The 15,801-nt window shown below is 34.2% G+C and overlaps 1 pseudogene; it reads right to left on the reverse strand.

Moving 5' to 3' along the window:
• Nucleotides 1–6,469: 6,469 nt before the first annotated feature.
• LOC132605702 (protein TORMOZ EMBRYO DEFECTIVE-like) lies at nt 6,470–15,060 on the reverse strand (annotated as a pseudogene).
• Between the last annotated feature and the right edge of the window lie 741 nt (nt 15,061–15,801).

A 15,801-nucleotide genomic window follows, 5' to 3' on the forward strand; every position in this document is an offset into this window, starting at 1 on the left:
AATCGTAATTTTTTCATGTCTTTTAAATACTTTAAATTGTTAATTATGGTGACTTATAGTACTTTTTACGTAGTTTCTAAATATATAAATGTTATTTCAAAAAAATTAAAGATTTTATGTTCAAACATACAGTCAAAATTAAGAAGTTTGACTCTTGAAAAGCGAAAAGTGTCAATCTTTTTGGGATGGAGGGAGTATGTGTTTATGTCGTACAGTTAAGATTTCGAGAGTCAACTAAATTTTCTTTTAACTAAAATTTATATATATATATCTTTTAAATTGTTAATTATTGTGATTTATAGTAATTTTTATTAGTTTTCAAATATAAGTTTAAAATTTAAGATCAAAATTTAGAAATTTGAATATGAAATTTTATCTGTATCACATAAATTGATAGTAATAAGAATGTTTTAACGGTAAAGGCTCAAATATGCCCCTGAACTATACGAAATTGCACACATTTGCCCGTCGTTAAAAGGTTGATGCAAAGATGCCCCTAACATTTTTTTTTTTTTGGCTATATATGCCCTTGAGTTAACGGAAAATATTGGAGGGCATATTTGTTCAGTTCGCATAGTATAGGGGCATATTTGAGCCTTTGAAATTACTGAATATTATGGCACAAAATATCATTGCATTCCAAAACATAAAAAAAAAAACATTTGTAATTACAATCCATCCACCATTGTATTACATCAAAATTATACAGCTAAAAGAGCAGATGCAATTACAAACATCTTTTAAAGACTGTTTTCACAACAAGAGCATCATTTTCCATTTTCAAAAGATTTTTTTTACTAATGATAATACCATTTTTATTTTTCAATTTGTTGTTCTTTCTGGATATTTTTTGTCTTCTCAGTCCCAATATCTACACAATAATGAATGCAACAATTACCGCAATAAAACATAAACATAAAAAAAAAAGATAACTTATATTAGACATAACTTATATTAGACTTATGACATATGAAAAAATGTCTCTCGCGGTGCTCAAAATTTTGATAATAATAATAGAAAGAGTATCACATCTTAAGCATTTATACAGTTTCTTACATAACATTCAATGTGATTTGGCTCTTTCGTGAATTTCACGCATAACCGAAATTTAGTAGAATTATTTGAAGCTCATAAGTGAGATGGAGTGCAGTAACTCCACGTCCACAAACCCTTCCACAACTCCACATCCACAAATCCTTCCATAACTATTTGAAGAACTCGAAGCTTCCGACATTTCATAAACAAGTGAAAGAATAAGAGAGAAAAGTGAGAGGTTGTACGATAAGTGTGGAGTTTCAAAATGCAATTGCAATAAATTATTGGCTAGCATAAAATGCACTACAAAAAAATCTGAGAACTACTTATGCCGTAATATTCAGGAATTTCAAAGGCTCAAATATGCTCCTATACTATGCGAACTAAACAAATATGTCCTCCAATATTTTCCGTTAACTCAAGGGCATATATAGCCGGAAAAAAAACGTTAGGAGCATCTTTGCACCAACCTTTTAATGACGGACAAATGTGTGCAATTTCGTATAGTTCAGGGGCATATTTGAACCTTTACCGAAGTTTTAATATAATAATGAGAGTTGGCGAATTAATTAATTGGGTGTTGCTAGATTTAGGAAAGAAAATATATAAACTGGAGTATAATACTTGTGGCTTTGTGCAGTGTTATTTTTTTCTTTTTTATTAATTTTTTTTTTCTCATTCCATAGGAAATTTTAGAAAGTGGAATATTAAATCCTCAAATATAGTGCAACTCCAAATGCTTAGCGGAGAGAACATCAGTGGAAGCAAGTGGCTGTAGAGCACCTCGTGAAACACTAATTATTATCTTTTAAAAGATCTAAACAAACATCAACTAGCGAAGTAACCTCGATAGATGTTAGATTTTTTCTAGAAGCTTCTAGAACTTGATGTAGATGTTCTACATCAGCCATTTGAGATTTCGTGTCTTTTGCACACGCTAATTCAAGCGCTGCTTTCATTGGAATGAGTCAGTCGGATTATCGGGTGGTCTGATCTGGTTAAACAGGTTAGATCTGTATGAGAGAAAAGTTGGAAATGGTGGATTGGGAGGAAAGTGAAGTTTGAACTGTCGAGAAGAAAGTGAGAGTTAAACTTGAATAGAGTAAAATAATTAGTAAGAAAAATTAATAGCATAATGAGAGTTGGGGATTAATTAATTGGGTGTTGTTGGATTTACGGAAGAAAATATATAAATTGGAGTATAATATTTGTGGGGCTTAATAGCATTTTGCACGGGCTAGTTCAAGCGCCGCCTCCATTGGAGGGGGTCAATTGGGGCTCCGATCCGGTGAAACGAGTCAGATCTATTGAGAGAAAAAGTGTTGGTTGATTGAGAAGAAAAAGTGAAAGTTTGAACTGTGGAGATGAAAGTGAAAGTGAGAAAAATGAGAGAGTTTAAACTTAAACAGAGTAAAATAATTAGGGATTGTTTGGTACTCGAATGGGATAAATAAGAATATCTGGAATATTTTATGAGATTATTTGATTACAACAAATTTGATATATCCGGGTTCAAAGCTTATTTTTTGTATTTAGTGCATATTTTCACACATATAAAGTATAAATTAAAATTGCTATATTCGGGTGAACTCGTAACATGTATTTTACCTTCGCCCTTGAACCTTGTCAATGATAAATTTGCAAAGCAGAGCGCATATACGAACACAACTTTTGTACATACTAACATTATGAAATAAAGTTATCTATTAAATAATTTAATCATATAAATTTTTATACAATTAATTAGCACATAAAACTATAGGACCAGATGGTGCACAAATAGCATAGGACTAGATAAATATAATATCCATGGGGCCATAGTCCTTTGTTTGGGAGCTCAAATGAGTAAATGTAGCAAAGATGAAAGCAACTATCCAACTGCAACACTGATTAATATTAATAGTTCTACAAATAGCAAATAGAGAATGAATTTGTCAGTTAATAGGAAGAAACCTATTTCGCCGACAATGCTAAACAACCAACTTTTTCTTAACTATATAATATATTAAAGAATGTCTAAAATATATCTATTAAATATTTTTAACTATGTAATCGTCGTTTATTGTACTTTTTATATAATATTTAATTGTTAAGTTATAGTTAGTAAATTAAAAGATTGTTTGAATTTTAGCTCACATCAAAGACTAGGCCATTTGATTATCGGAATTAAAAATATTATTCCAGTACTTTTCTTTCTTCAAATTTTCATCATAGCTTTTACTTTTGCATTTCTTTCAAACAATATTTTAAAAAATAATTTTATTGAGCCGAGAATTGTTCCCGCAAAATTTTGTTCATTTCCTATTCAGTATCCTAATTTGAACTTGGACATTATTCTTAGAAGGAAAAGAATATTTTCTTTACCTTGTTGTATAACATGGGGGATTAACCAAAAAAGCTGTGCACTATCACTTTTGTTTCGTCATATGTTGTGTCCCCACTCCACAAAACAAGCTTGGAGTAATAAGTGGTCGTTTGGTTTGAGGTCAAAATAGTCCCGGGATTTTTGGTTTGAGGTCAAAATAGTCCCGGGATTTTTGGTTTGAGGTCAAAATAGTCCCGGGATTACAATCCCGGGACTAATTTATACCATCTGTTGGTATTATTTTATACCATCTGAAAGATGGTATAAAATAATACCAGTATAAGTGGGTTAAGAAGGTATAAGTTGAGTTATTCCAGCACTAATTTTTATACCACGTTTGGTACAAGGTATAAAATAATCCCAGGATAAATCTATACCTTATACCAAACGTGGTATAAAAATTAGTACCGGCATAACCCATGTTATACCTTAAACCAAACGACCACTACACAATTAATTAGGTTGAGCTTTACAGGTTGGCAAATTGGTTGGTTGTTGTCTCCTAGATTTAGGCTTAAGCATCAATGACCACATATGACTATCAGTCTGCCCCTCAACATCCTTAATTAAAAATTTCAGAGTTCGAGGGCACAACAATGTAGTCGTTTTTTTGATAAAAAGGGTTTTACGTTAAAGTGAAACTTTTTGGCATAAATCTAAATTAATCGGGTTTTAAAACGGGTAGTAAATACCTAATGAGAGGCACAAAAAAAAAAACAAATGACTACCACCGTACCAGAAGTTGTGTTGAAGTGGTAAGTACTAATCATCCTTAACCGCAAATCTAGAGTTTGACCCTTGAAATGAAGTTGTCTTTAGTAGAAGCATTTTACCCAAAATTTAAACTTCTCGGTGTGAATTCGAATTAGTTTGTTTTCTAAAGCAGATACTGATTATCGGATAACAGACCGAAAAAATAGCACAAATGACTACCATCAAAGGTTGATGTGAAGACATGAAGTTGTAAGTAACCCATATCCTTAACCAGATTTTCGAGTTCAAGCGGTCGAAATAAAGTCGTTTTTGGTTGGGAGCAATCTACTCCAAAGTGGAATTCTCAACGTAAATCTAAATTAATTGAGCTCCAAAACGAATACCGAACACATGTTGAACCACCAAAATATGAGCCCAAATGGAAACACATCAATTTTTATCACAATCATAAGCAAGAAGATCAAGCATCTAACACTAAAAATAAAAGTTTCAATCATGGAAAATGTGTGTATGATATAGTTTAAATTTTTAAATCAGGTTATTTTAACCAACTCCACCTAGTTGTGTATATTGAACGTGTGATAACTTGAATGAGAAATATGTATACCTTATGAAGGAATATATATATTATTTTATGTAGGAATTAGTTATGCGGAGTTTAGTTATTCATGTATTAATTATCCACCTTATATCCCGCATAAATTAATACATAGATTCTCTCATAACTTATACATATATTAATTATGCGGGTTTTTAAATTACAAACCAAACACCGTATTAATTTTATATATGAATAATCTACTTCCTAACTAACTACCAAATTACTTATGCAGGATTAATATCTGCATAACTCACCTCAAATAAGCTACCGAAAGAACCAGTTAAACTATATAAAGATAATTTGCTGTTATAATTATCTAAATAATGTTCCTATGAAATACTTATTACACACAGCCAACGAGTCAAAAGAATCAGTAGGGTCAGTTTTTCAGTTAGCAAACTTGCAATTGCAATGATGAATCTGATTTAACAGAAAAACCATATTAATGAACCACTCATATGAACTTGGATAATAAGCAAACGAGTGGATAAAATGAGTCATCAATACAAAAAAGGGAATCAAATTTGGGTGGGCTAGTAAATCTTTGGACCGGTAAACAAAATTTAATCACAGTTTGAAATTTAATTGAAAATAATTAGTTTTTAATGTGAAAATAAAATTTACACAATAATATTCTAAGTTAAAGCAAGAATAAATTCCATCTCATTTGGCATGTGCGGATAGAAACTCTTATAGATGAGTTGCGCAAGAGAATTCTTTTTGACAAAAGGCGTCTATAATTGTTGTTCGTATAAAAGAAAATAGAGCGAACTATTAACTCTAATATTTTTTTTTTAAGATTCTGCCATATGTCAAAACAAACTAAAAGGATTGTTTTTCAGCCATCAAATCACCCATGAGATATACTGTTTTGGGTGGGTGAGCTATTCCATCAAAATTCGAGAATGACACTAATCTTATATTCGATGATTGATGTGACAGTAAACTTGTCTCTACAACTGTCTTTAAAATACATGCATAATATACCTATTAGAAATAGCAATATATATTTCATTTTTTGGATATAAGGGCCACGCATGACTCCAAAAAAAACTCATCACATATTCGACTCTATACATCAACAACAACATACCTAGTATAGTTTTACAAGTGAAATCTGAAAAGGGAAATATATACGTAGACCTTAAATCTACCTTTATAGGATCCGTTTTCTAAATTTCATTTTGTAGGTTCGAACATTATTGAGTTAGTTGTGTTTAAAGTGAATCATTAACCTTTTTTATATTAAGAGCAAGAATATTTGCTAATTATAATCCAAAAAAAAAAAAAAGATAATAAGATATATATATATAGGAGTTGAAGGCAAATTCAGAAATCATATTAAGTCAATCAAAAACATTTTTGGGTAGTATTCGAAATAATGGTATGAATAATAAGCCCTTTATATATATATATATGATACTTGTACGTACTCATTCACATAAGATACACGTGCAAAGCGCGTGAATAAAGAATATTACATATAAAATGTACAAGTAAAGATAAAATTGCGTTTCTTTTATTTTATATAAAGCATTCAAAAGTTTAAAAAGTGTAATGCTTTCTTAACAAAAACAAATTAAATGGTAATGTATCCGCAAATGGAAGGTTAGCAATGACATTTTTTTTTTTTTGTGAAACAAAATTTTATTCATTACTAGATAACAACATTATACAAAATAGATGTCTCATTAAGATTGATTTATGATGCACGTAAAACAAACAATTTTATTTGGAATTTGATCCGGTCAATCAGCAACCATAAATAATTTGTATTAAGAGGCGTAAGGATAGAACCCAATACGATTGGTCAAACAAAATTACATGAAATATTCATGTCATCTGAGTAAAAGTTCATAAATTGCAAGTCTCTAGTTTTTAAAATAGTTAATTGTTTATTTTAATGCAATAGTAGTAGTAAACAAAACTCTCCATTTCTTTACTCGTCCCAATAAAAAATCCTCATAGAATTAGTCTAATACTCTCTCAGTCCCAATTTATGTGGCACACTTTGTTTTCTAGTTTGTCCCAAAAAAATGTCACATTTCTATATTTAGAAACAATTTAACTTTATGAGATGATTTACACCCACACAAATATCTAAAGTTTGTTCTCGATCACGAATTTCAAAAGTCTTCCTTTCTTTCTTAAACTTCATGCCTAGTTAAATGATGCCACATAAACTGGGACGGAGTATCACTTGAACGACCACGTACACTGCTGCCCCTTCACTTTCTTACCGGAGATATCTCTTGGTATATGCGATTTTCGCTTTTTTGATGATTTTTTCTCTTTTTGGTCTTCATGGTGTTGCTCTTGCTCCATTGGTGGAACAATCTCACTTAACTGCTCATCACTATCTGCACCAGTAGAAAGTGTGGCATCCTTGTTCTCAAATTTTCCCTCGTTCTCTTCTGGCTCAATGACAGATATTCTAGCCAAAGTGTAGTCCATCTGAAAACTTTCTCTTTCTAATCTATCTAGTCTATCGAAATGTCTCCGAGTATGAGGTATAATACCTTCAAGCAGTTCTTCAATGCCCTTTACCTTCTATTTTAAAAAAAAATGACAAGGAAAAGGTAAGATCTCTAAGGAAATCATTTATAAGTTAAAATAGTTCCAAACTTAGCAAAATGAACAGCATGTCGTTAAAGAGTAACACCAATAGATTGATGTTAGACATGCTTAAGTCCAATGTATTGTGTACTCAAGCATTAAGAACAAGCAGCCAATCAACTAAATGAACTTGAAATACCGATACAAGACCGATATACCAAGCTAATATATGAAACCACTTTTTTCTTGATAGAGATTAGCATGCAGTATGATAACAATTTGAAGGCCTGTCAAAGCAATGGAGAAATATTTACAGAGGTCTCATTGGGCAGTTAGTGGACTTTACTTGTATGGTAAAAATCTTCTGGACTATGTAATTCAATGAACCTACTAAACAATTTTTTAAAGCCCAAATTTTATAGTATTTATGGGGAAGACGCAATAGTACCTCAATATCAGGAATCTTCAACACCTGGTAAAGAACAAACTGTGCAATATGATAAAACTTTCGCTTCGTGTTCCATTCCCTGACATATTCCAAAGGCAACCGAAGCTCGTCTTCAGAAAGAGTCTCAAGTGCTTTTCCTATCTGATCTCCAGCACTCTTCCTGCCAAGAGCTAGATATCAGACGAAAGTAGTGATACAATAGCATTTACATCAGCCATCAATAACCACAAAGGGAAAATAAATTTAGAACCATCACTTAAAAAAATGGACAAGTCAGGACTACCTGCAGAGTTCACCAAATATATCTAGAATGCCATGCGGCCTTCGAAGCTCAATTGCTATTAGGATGGCTCTTGTGTAGTCAGCATCTATTAAAGCATTTTTTAACTCTTGACCCCGCAGAACGTCTTCCTCCTGCACGAGCAACATAATATCATCAGATGAAAGTTTTGTAGTAATTTTCAGTATAATTAATGAAATAATAGCTAGTAGCACCTAATTAACTAATCCGATATTCATAATATGCCTGTAAAACCATAGGCACCTTGAATTATTCACAGAACTGTTCTCAATTCCCTCGAAGATTTTAGCAGACAGATGCAAATAAGGAGGTTATACTGTTAATCAAGTAAGCTAACAGCATGCAACTACAAACTAGAACACAAGCAGCATCCTTCATTTTCTTTTCTTTTTTGAGAATGGTAAGAGCGCAAGCAGCACCCTTCAAAATTGCCATAGACATTTGGGAGACGAAATGCAATGTGATCAAGCCATTAGGACCTCACTGGGGCATTTAAATGCCCATAAAATATCTTTTTGCTACAGAAACTAATGCCTTGGTAGAATTATATTTATCAAGTAACTCCGAACAATTGCTGTTCGATGAATATGATTTCAAGATACACTTACTTCTTTACGAAAAGCTTCCTCTTTATCTGAAGCTGTTGAGTCATGCCACAGATTGATCACCGCATCACCACCGCCAGTTGCAAGCATTTCTGTTTTCTTACCAATAGCAAGGGCCCATATCTGGATTGCCCGTTAGAGGAGAAAACAGCAAATTAATTATCCATTGTGTGGAAAATATATGTCAAGAAAATGTAAGCCAAATGCAAATGACAGTTGTAAAATTTATTCATCAAATCTTTGGTGATGCAGTCAAACATCACTATATTACTGGCAACCATAGCAGTGCTCAAGAACCATATTAACTACTCAAGTCGACTAATAAATTAGATCAACTAGTTTTTCCAGGATGGGGAGATTAAAAAAAAGCTCTATTATAAGACAATAGATATTTAAATTAAATAACATAAATACTTGATCACCTTATCCTCACGTTGGTCATATGTTGCGATACACTCATTGGTCTTAACTGTCCACAACTTCACCAAACCATCAGCACCTGGAGAGAGGGTCATATCTTTGAGCAAAAGTAGCAATGAGAAACAGACAAATCAACACAATGGAGCTATAATGGCTTCGTGATGTCATATTACCACAAGAAACAAACTGGGTTCCATGGGTAAGAAACGATGCTCTTAACACACTTGATAAATGCCCTTCAAATGTTTTAAGACATGATCCATTAGATATGGCCCATATCTTTATCGTCTTATCTCCAGAAGCTGTTATCACGCAATGATCAACTGGAGAAAACTCCACAGACCATATCCCCCTTTTATGCCCTTTCAGTGTAACCACTGACACTAGGTCTGGAAGTCTCCATATGCAGGCAGTGCGATCCTAGTAAAATATGACGAGATTGGACGAGCTTAGAAAATATACGCAAAGCAAAAGATACAAATTCATCTCTTTTGGCAGCTTTTTATGCCAAGATTTAAATAAGATGTCTCAATGTTCCAAACCTAGGAACCACTGCAAACAAGACTGTCATTTGGTGCTACTGCCAAAGAGTTAATATCCTTGTCATGTGCTGCTACAACGGCTTTTGCTTTCAGAGTTATAATTTCTTCATTGTTGTCAGAGACACCATCCATATTCCATACCTTTAGAGTACGGTCACTGGAAGAATGTAGAAAGATAAAAGATATAACTTCTAGAAAATATGATAAAGAAACATTTAGATTAGTATGTGTTAGGATTTCTAGAGAAGAATCGAGTCATAGGATGATGAACAGGAAAATCTAAACCTATTGACGTCCAATTTCCCTTGCATGTGTTTGAGCTCTTAGATCGATCTATTTTGAATATAATTCAGCTCGTTAAAGAGAGAACTTTGATCTCTTGTTTTTGGTTGAAATATGATGTAGGGTTTTATTCCTCCAAATCCCCCTTTAAATAGGGAGTCTTATTACAGCAGCAGGAAGCATAATCCTTCAGAAACTAGGAAGCGTGAACCTTATTCTAGAGTAATAAAAATAACAGAACAGAAAGCTATGAATAAAATAGAAATCAAGTATTTAATTTAGCTCCCTTCGGGCATAAGTCTTGCCCACCAATGCGTCTACAACAGTTTGCTTCAGCAATCATCATTTAACAGATTTTGAAGCCTCAAGAAAATACGATTTAAGGCTAAATAATAAACTGTGTACAGATACAAAGACAATTTTTATCTTATTTGCACTCAACCAGTAAAAGAAATATCAACTCAAGTCAGCAGAACCGAGGGCAAACTCGATTCAGCACTAAATCTTCATTCGTGGTACATAATATAAATATCAATCAAGCAGAAGCATCATAGTGGCGTAACTAGATTACAAAAAAGAAAAGAGGAGCACGGTAATTCAGAAGAGAATTATTGCCGAAGTATCTAGGAAATAAAGGGGCTCATTCAAGGGCCAAACGATAGCATAAATATTCACAGAGATTTGATCAATCCACTTTACAACGTGGAGGCTTGAACTACTAAAACATTTTTAAGGAGATTAGACAGTCACATTTCACCTGTATTTTTTTTGGGCAAAAAACAACGCATCATAGTTTTAGTTGTAATGGACAATGGACATAGCAAAGATTCTATTATCAACTATTCTAAAAAAGCAAGAGATCTTGAAACTGCACCTATACAAATTCCCAATCGTGAGCCAAAATTCAAAACTGATGCTAAAACTAGTCTTCTAGGACATATAAGTTTGATTATGAAAAGGTAGATTGGATAAGATGCCGGCCCCATAAGTTTATACAGGCATATGCAGAAGAAGAATATGCCCACTGCAGAGTTCAGGGAAAATCAGTTACCTACTACCACTCACGAAGAAGTTCCGGTGTTTCTTTGAAAAAGCAACAGCACCAACAGCTCCCATGTGACCTATGCCTATGTCAACACAAGCCTTGTTCTGGCAATCCCATAACCTAACCTAAGGAAACACCAGAATTAAGAATATCAGAAAAAATTGGTTTTAATCTTGAATAGTGAAGTAAAATCTTGGTAAACCAGCACATAAGAGAAAGGGAAAAGGCATACATCAAATGCTGCATATTTGTCTAAAGAGAAGAAAGAAAATTTGACAGACTTACATTGTTGTCCTTGCTCCCCGTTACTATAAGTGTTCTTCCAGAACTTGATACACAGGTATCAAGACACAAAATAATATCAGTGTGCCCAGACAATACATAAGAGCACGACATTGATTGAAGATCGTACACTCGCACCTGTATATAAGTGCAACATTTTAGTAGCTCAGAAAAGAGTCTAATTTAAAGTGTGGTGACATGAATGCTTTGTTGAAACTAAATTTCAACTATTACTTAGATACATACAACAATATTACACCAAAGAAGGCAATTTCTAAATCTATGTCACATAAATGAAACCGAACGGAGTACTAAGCATGGATGTTATCTACTCAGGTAAAAGGTAATGAAAAACCAAAGAAGAACTGTTTAGACTATTAAGCATTATATGTAACATGTGAGGATCTACTCAGTTCTTATTTATTGATATTATTGAAAATGCATAAAATTATAAAGCAGAACCTAATGATGGGTCAAATTGAAGATCTCATGACCCCCCCCCCCCCCCCCCCCCCCCACAACTCATTCATTTAATTTTGAGAAAAGATATTCAAGGATGTCAAATTCTGAAGAGAAACTTCACGATGGGCCAAACAAGCCGGACCATTAGCTGCAGTATTCCATACATTACTCAATAGTTTAAACCCAGAAAAGCATTAAGGAACTTACCTGTCTACACTTGTTGCGGCGGCAAGGAACTGTTCATCATCACCCAAAAATTTCATATCTGCAATCTCTTCATTGTGTCCAACAAACCTCTTCCTAAGAAATAGATTCATACTACCTTCAGATTCCTCCGGATAGTATAGAAAAAACTGCTGGTCTGCTGTAACACAGAGCAACTCTTGACTTGCAGGCAAAATCAAAGCAGAAATAAAGCCCCTCCTTGAATCTTCATTGTCAGAGCTTACGGTGATATCGGAGGTTTTCTGCTCAAAGAGGCACAGTGCCCTGTTACACAAGTATATCGAGTGATTTAGTAAGCCACCGCATTTTAGGAGGGTTGAAGCAAGAAAATATTGAACAGAGAATGCTTGAGAAGTGCTGAGTTCCTCATCACACCACTAATATAGGCAACTATTTTGCTTCACCAATCCTCCTTTTCTTTCTTTTCATACCAAAATAAATCTCTTAAAATTTTTCAATCAAAAGTAATGGATACCTTAAATACCTTCTACTTTCACAAATTCCAAGCATTTATTTTACAGTGAATGTCCATTCTAAACCCGCTATCTCACATTGTCTCTCCCTCAATTTGAATAAACAAACTAAAGAGCCAAAACTTATTCTCAAGATCTGCACAAACTATGCCTCTTCTTTTCTTTTTGAGAAGGAGAACTATGCCCCTTCTTTTGCCTAATGTTTAGTTTAAGTTGCCATGATCTCACACAGAAATGCAGGAATCGCATGACTGAAGTGTCTACTATGATACAAATTGAATTTATAAACTATAAGCATGACAATGTATAGTATTTCTAAAATATGATTTCCCAGAGAGTACATCACATGATTAGCACGTGGAAAGCTCTAGTTACTTACTGCAAGAGAAATCAACAATAAATGAGAACACTTAGAAGACAACAGATCAAATAAACTGCAGTTGGAGAAGGCAATTAAAGAGATGAATTCCTGTATCTTTCACGTTTCGACAGGGTTGAACGTTCTATCTTCTTAAGAACATTAAAGTGATTCTCAAGTACCTATCAGAACTCCATATCCGCACCAATCCACTGTCACCAACAGTGATGAAATTAATTGATGGTACATCACTTCTCTTCTTTGCCTGCGGATGTTTTGATGAAGCTAGGCATGGAGCAAAAGGAGACTCTGAACCAATACTACACACGGTTTCAACTGACTCAAGTGTTGGTATGGTGGTCAGGCAGCCATAGTCATGCAAGTTATACAAATTTACAACCTGTCATTAGTATCAGTATCAGCAAGTGCCACAAATGGCGTTAGAAGTGTTCCATGAAGAACTAGAAAAGAAAAGAAAAGAAGCTTCCAACCTGATGACTTTAGACAGCAACATTCAATTAGTTACCTTCATTCTAGAAGTCTCCCCTAGCATGTCTAATACAGGCCACGACTATTTGACAACAAGGTATTCTTTAATATTTTCTTGTTTTGGTGACTAAGATAAATTCCGGTTGACGAAGCGTGAAAAAAAATACCAGGTGTTCAACAAGACCAAGGTATAAAAATGGTCATTGACTTTACAAGTCCCTCTTGATAAAATTTTATTGAGCATACCTTCACAAGTAACTCCCAACCCAGACCAAAAGGGAAAGGAGCTAAATTCATTTCTAGCAAGTTGACAATGGAGTACGTTCAAGCCTTACACTCTGAAGGTCGACTATCCTTGTTGATAAGTTCATATCAATCTGGAAATCCGAGTTTTTTTTGTTTGGACAGGGGGGAAAAATTTATTTTGTAAAGATAGTTAGAAGCTCTTTACAGGTTTATACATTGCATGATTCAAGCTGCTACTTTGTGCTCAGATTCTTGGAGTCATCTTTCAAAGGCCTCAAGATGGTTAAAGTTTCCTGTAGTCCTTGTTACTTTATTTATGACCTCAGTAGCAATTATTTCCTCAACCTAACACCCCCCCCCCCCCGCCCCCCAAGTCAAATATAAAATGGGAGAAAAAGATAAGTAAATGGAGAACATGCCTTGTCTCTCCCTGCACTGATCAAAGTCCATCCATCGTCGGATATTGCCATGGAAGTGACGGTTGATTGAAGTTTCTCTAGTTTTGCCAGACATTTCTTTTTTGTCTTTTGTGTCAGATCCCAGACCCTTACTGAACCATCATCACCACCAGAGAACAACTATAGACTATTACAAAAGACTGGGCTAATTAGTTCAACAAGAAGAGAAGAAACACAGAGAAACCAGAGATTAGAAGCAGTTACTTTAGCATGCCCACCACAACATAGCACTCAGCTAACAGCTACATAAAAATGGCTTACTTGATAGTTAATTATAATACAGAAGATCAACAGTTTCATTAAAAGCAAAAATCGCCTAAAATCTAAATAGGAGTTTTTTCACAACTTCCCTTTTTCATCCTCAATATCTAACACCTAATAAGAAATGCAGTTTGCGTCACTTCTATATGCTATAACAAGAGTCACCAGACTGCATAATGATTGCCTATTCAGTGTTGAAATCTTGAACATCATAAAAACCTTTACTAGATAAAAGCCTAGCCTGAGATGGACTTGTTAAAGGGTCACAATCCGGATCTGAAACAGTGATGTCACAGGCCACTAAAACATCATGATAAAACTGGATATACGTATAACAGCAACAACTGCTACATCGTATCAATCTTACTTGAAGTAAACTATAGAATCCTCTGAATCCATTCTTATCGTGAGGATTTATCCTCATTTTACGCTGGTTGCTGACACATCCCAAGTTCCCAACCCTTATCTGGGTTTAAGATAAGCAAGGTGAAACTCACATAGAAAAGCTCAATCAATATGCTAATCAAATAGTTGTTAAAATTATAAATGGAAAACTGAGAAAAGAGGATGAATCAGCTTTCCAGGTGTGCTATGTGTAGTTTTAAAAAACGATTCCAATGACAGTTGGATAATGGTATTTTGCATCATAATTTGGTATGAATCTTTGTGCCTTGACGAACCCCTGTCAAGCAACTGTAACATGGGTGTCAATTTTAAAATGCACCAAAAATTAGCTAAAAGATGCCTGCATCCTTATGGGATACTTAAACACACCCACACTATCAATGTACATGTAAGTGAGTCCATGTAATATATAAAATACTTTCACAAAAAATCATTCAAAACTAATCATAATAAGAGAAACCCAATGGACCAAGATATTGTTAGCTGTGTTCTGGTTTTGCCAGTTAGCTGAAAACTCAGACACAATACGTAATTTTGACAAGGAAGCAAGCTTAGTAATTATGGCAATCCAGATCTCACCTGCAGCCGGTCTGGGTCAGGATGAAACATAATGCTGGTGACAACCTCCGAAATGATGAGTGCAGAAGCCCCCATCCACATCCCATACACGAACTTTCCCGTCAGCCCCTGATGTTGCCAGCAATCCACCTGATGCATCACAAGCCATGCCCATCACAGGACCTTCATGCCCCTGTAAAAGCCACTTGTCAGCATTCGAGGGTTTCATTGTTCTTTTTTCTTTTTCATGTCTGTTGTGTCCTAACAAGTTTATGTCAACTTTTTCACTCAAAACTACAACTTGGCTAGTCTTGAAGAGTTTTAGATTTCAAACATGTTTCAGCTTGAACTTCAATAAGGGATCCTATTATAGTTCCTTCAGGTCAAGATTCGACCTTTAGCATTTTTCACTCTCTTTTCTTCCTTGTTTGTGGTTCTTTTTTCACCGGGGACTTCAAGATTTCCTTTTATCGTACTTTTAAGCTCTGTGTCAAGTCAAATACGATCATATAAAAGGATATGGAACGAGAAGCATTTTGCAACAGCAAATGCAGTTACAATATGAATATACATTTTCTCAAGATATTCAACTTATATGGTTCAAAACCAAATGCTACTCAAATACTACATCCAATCTTATCTTCAAGGTTTCGTCCCTGCTTTTTCAGGG

Source organism: Lycium barbarum, chromosome 8 (assembly GCF_019175385.1).
Source record: "Lycium barbarum isolate Lr01 chromosome 8, ASM1917538v2, whole genome shotgun sequence".
Taxonomy (NCBI): domain Eukaryota; kingdom Viridiplantae; phylum Streptophyta; class Magnoliopsida; order Solanales; family Solanaceae; genus Lycium; species Lycium barbarum.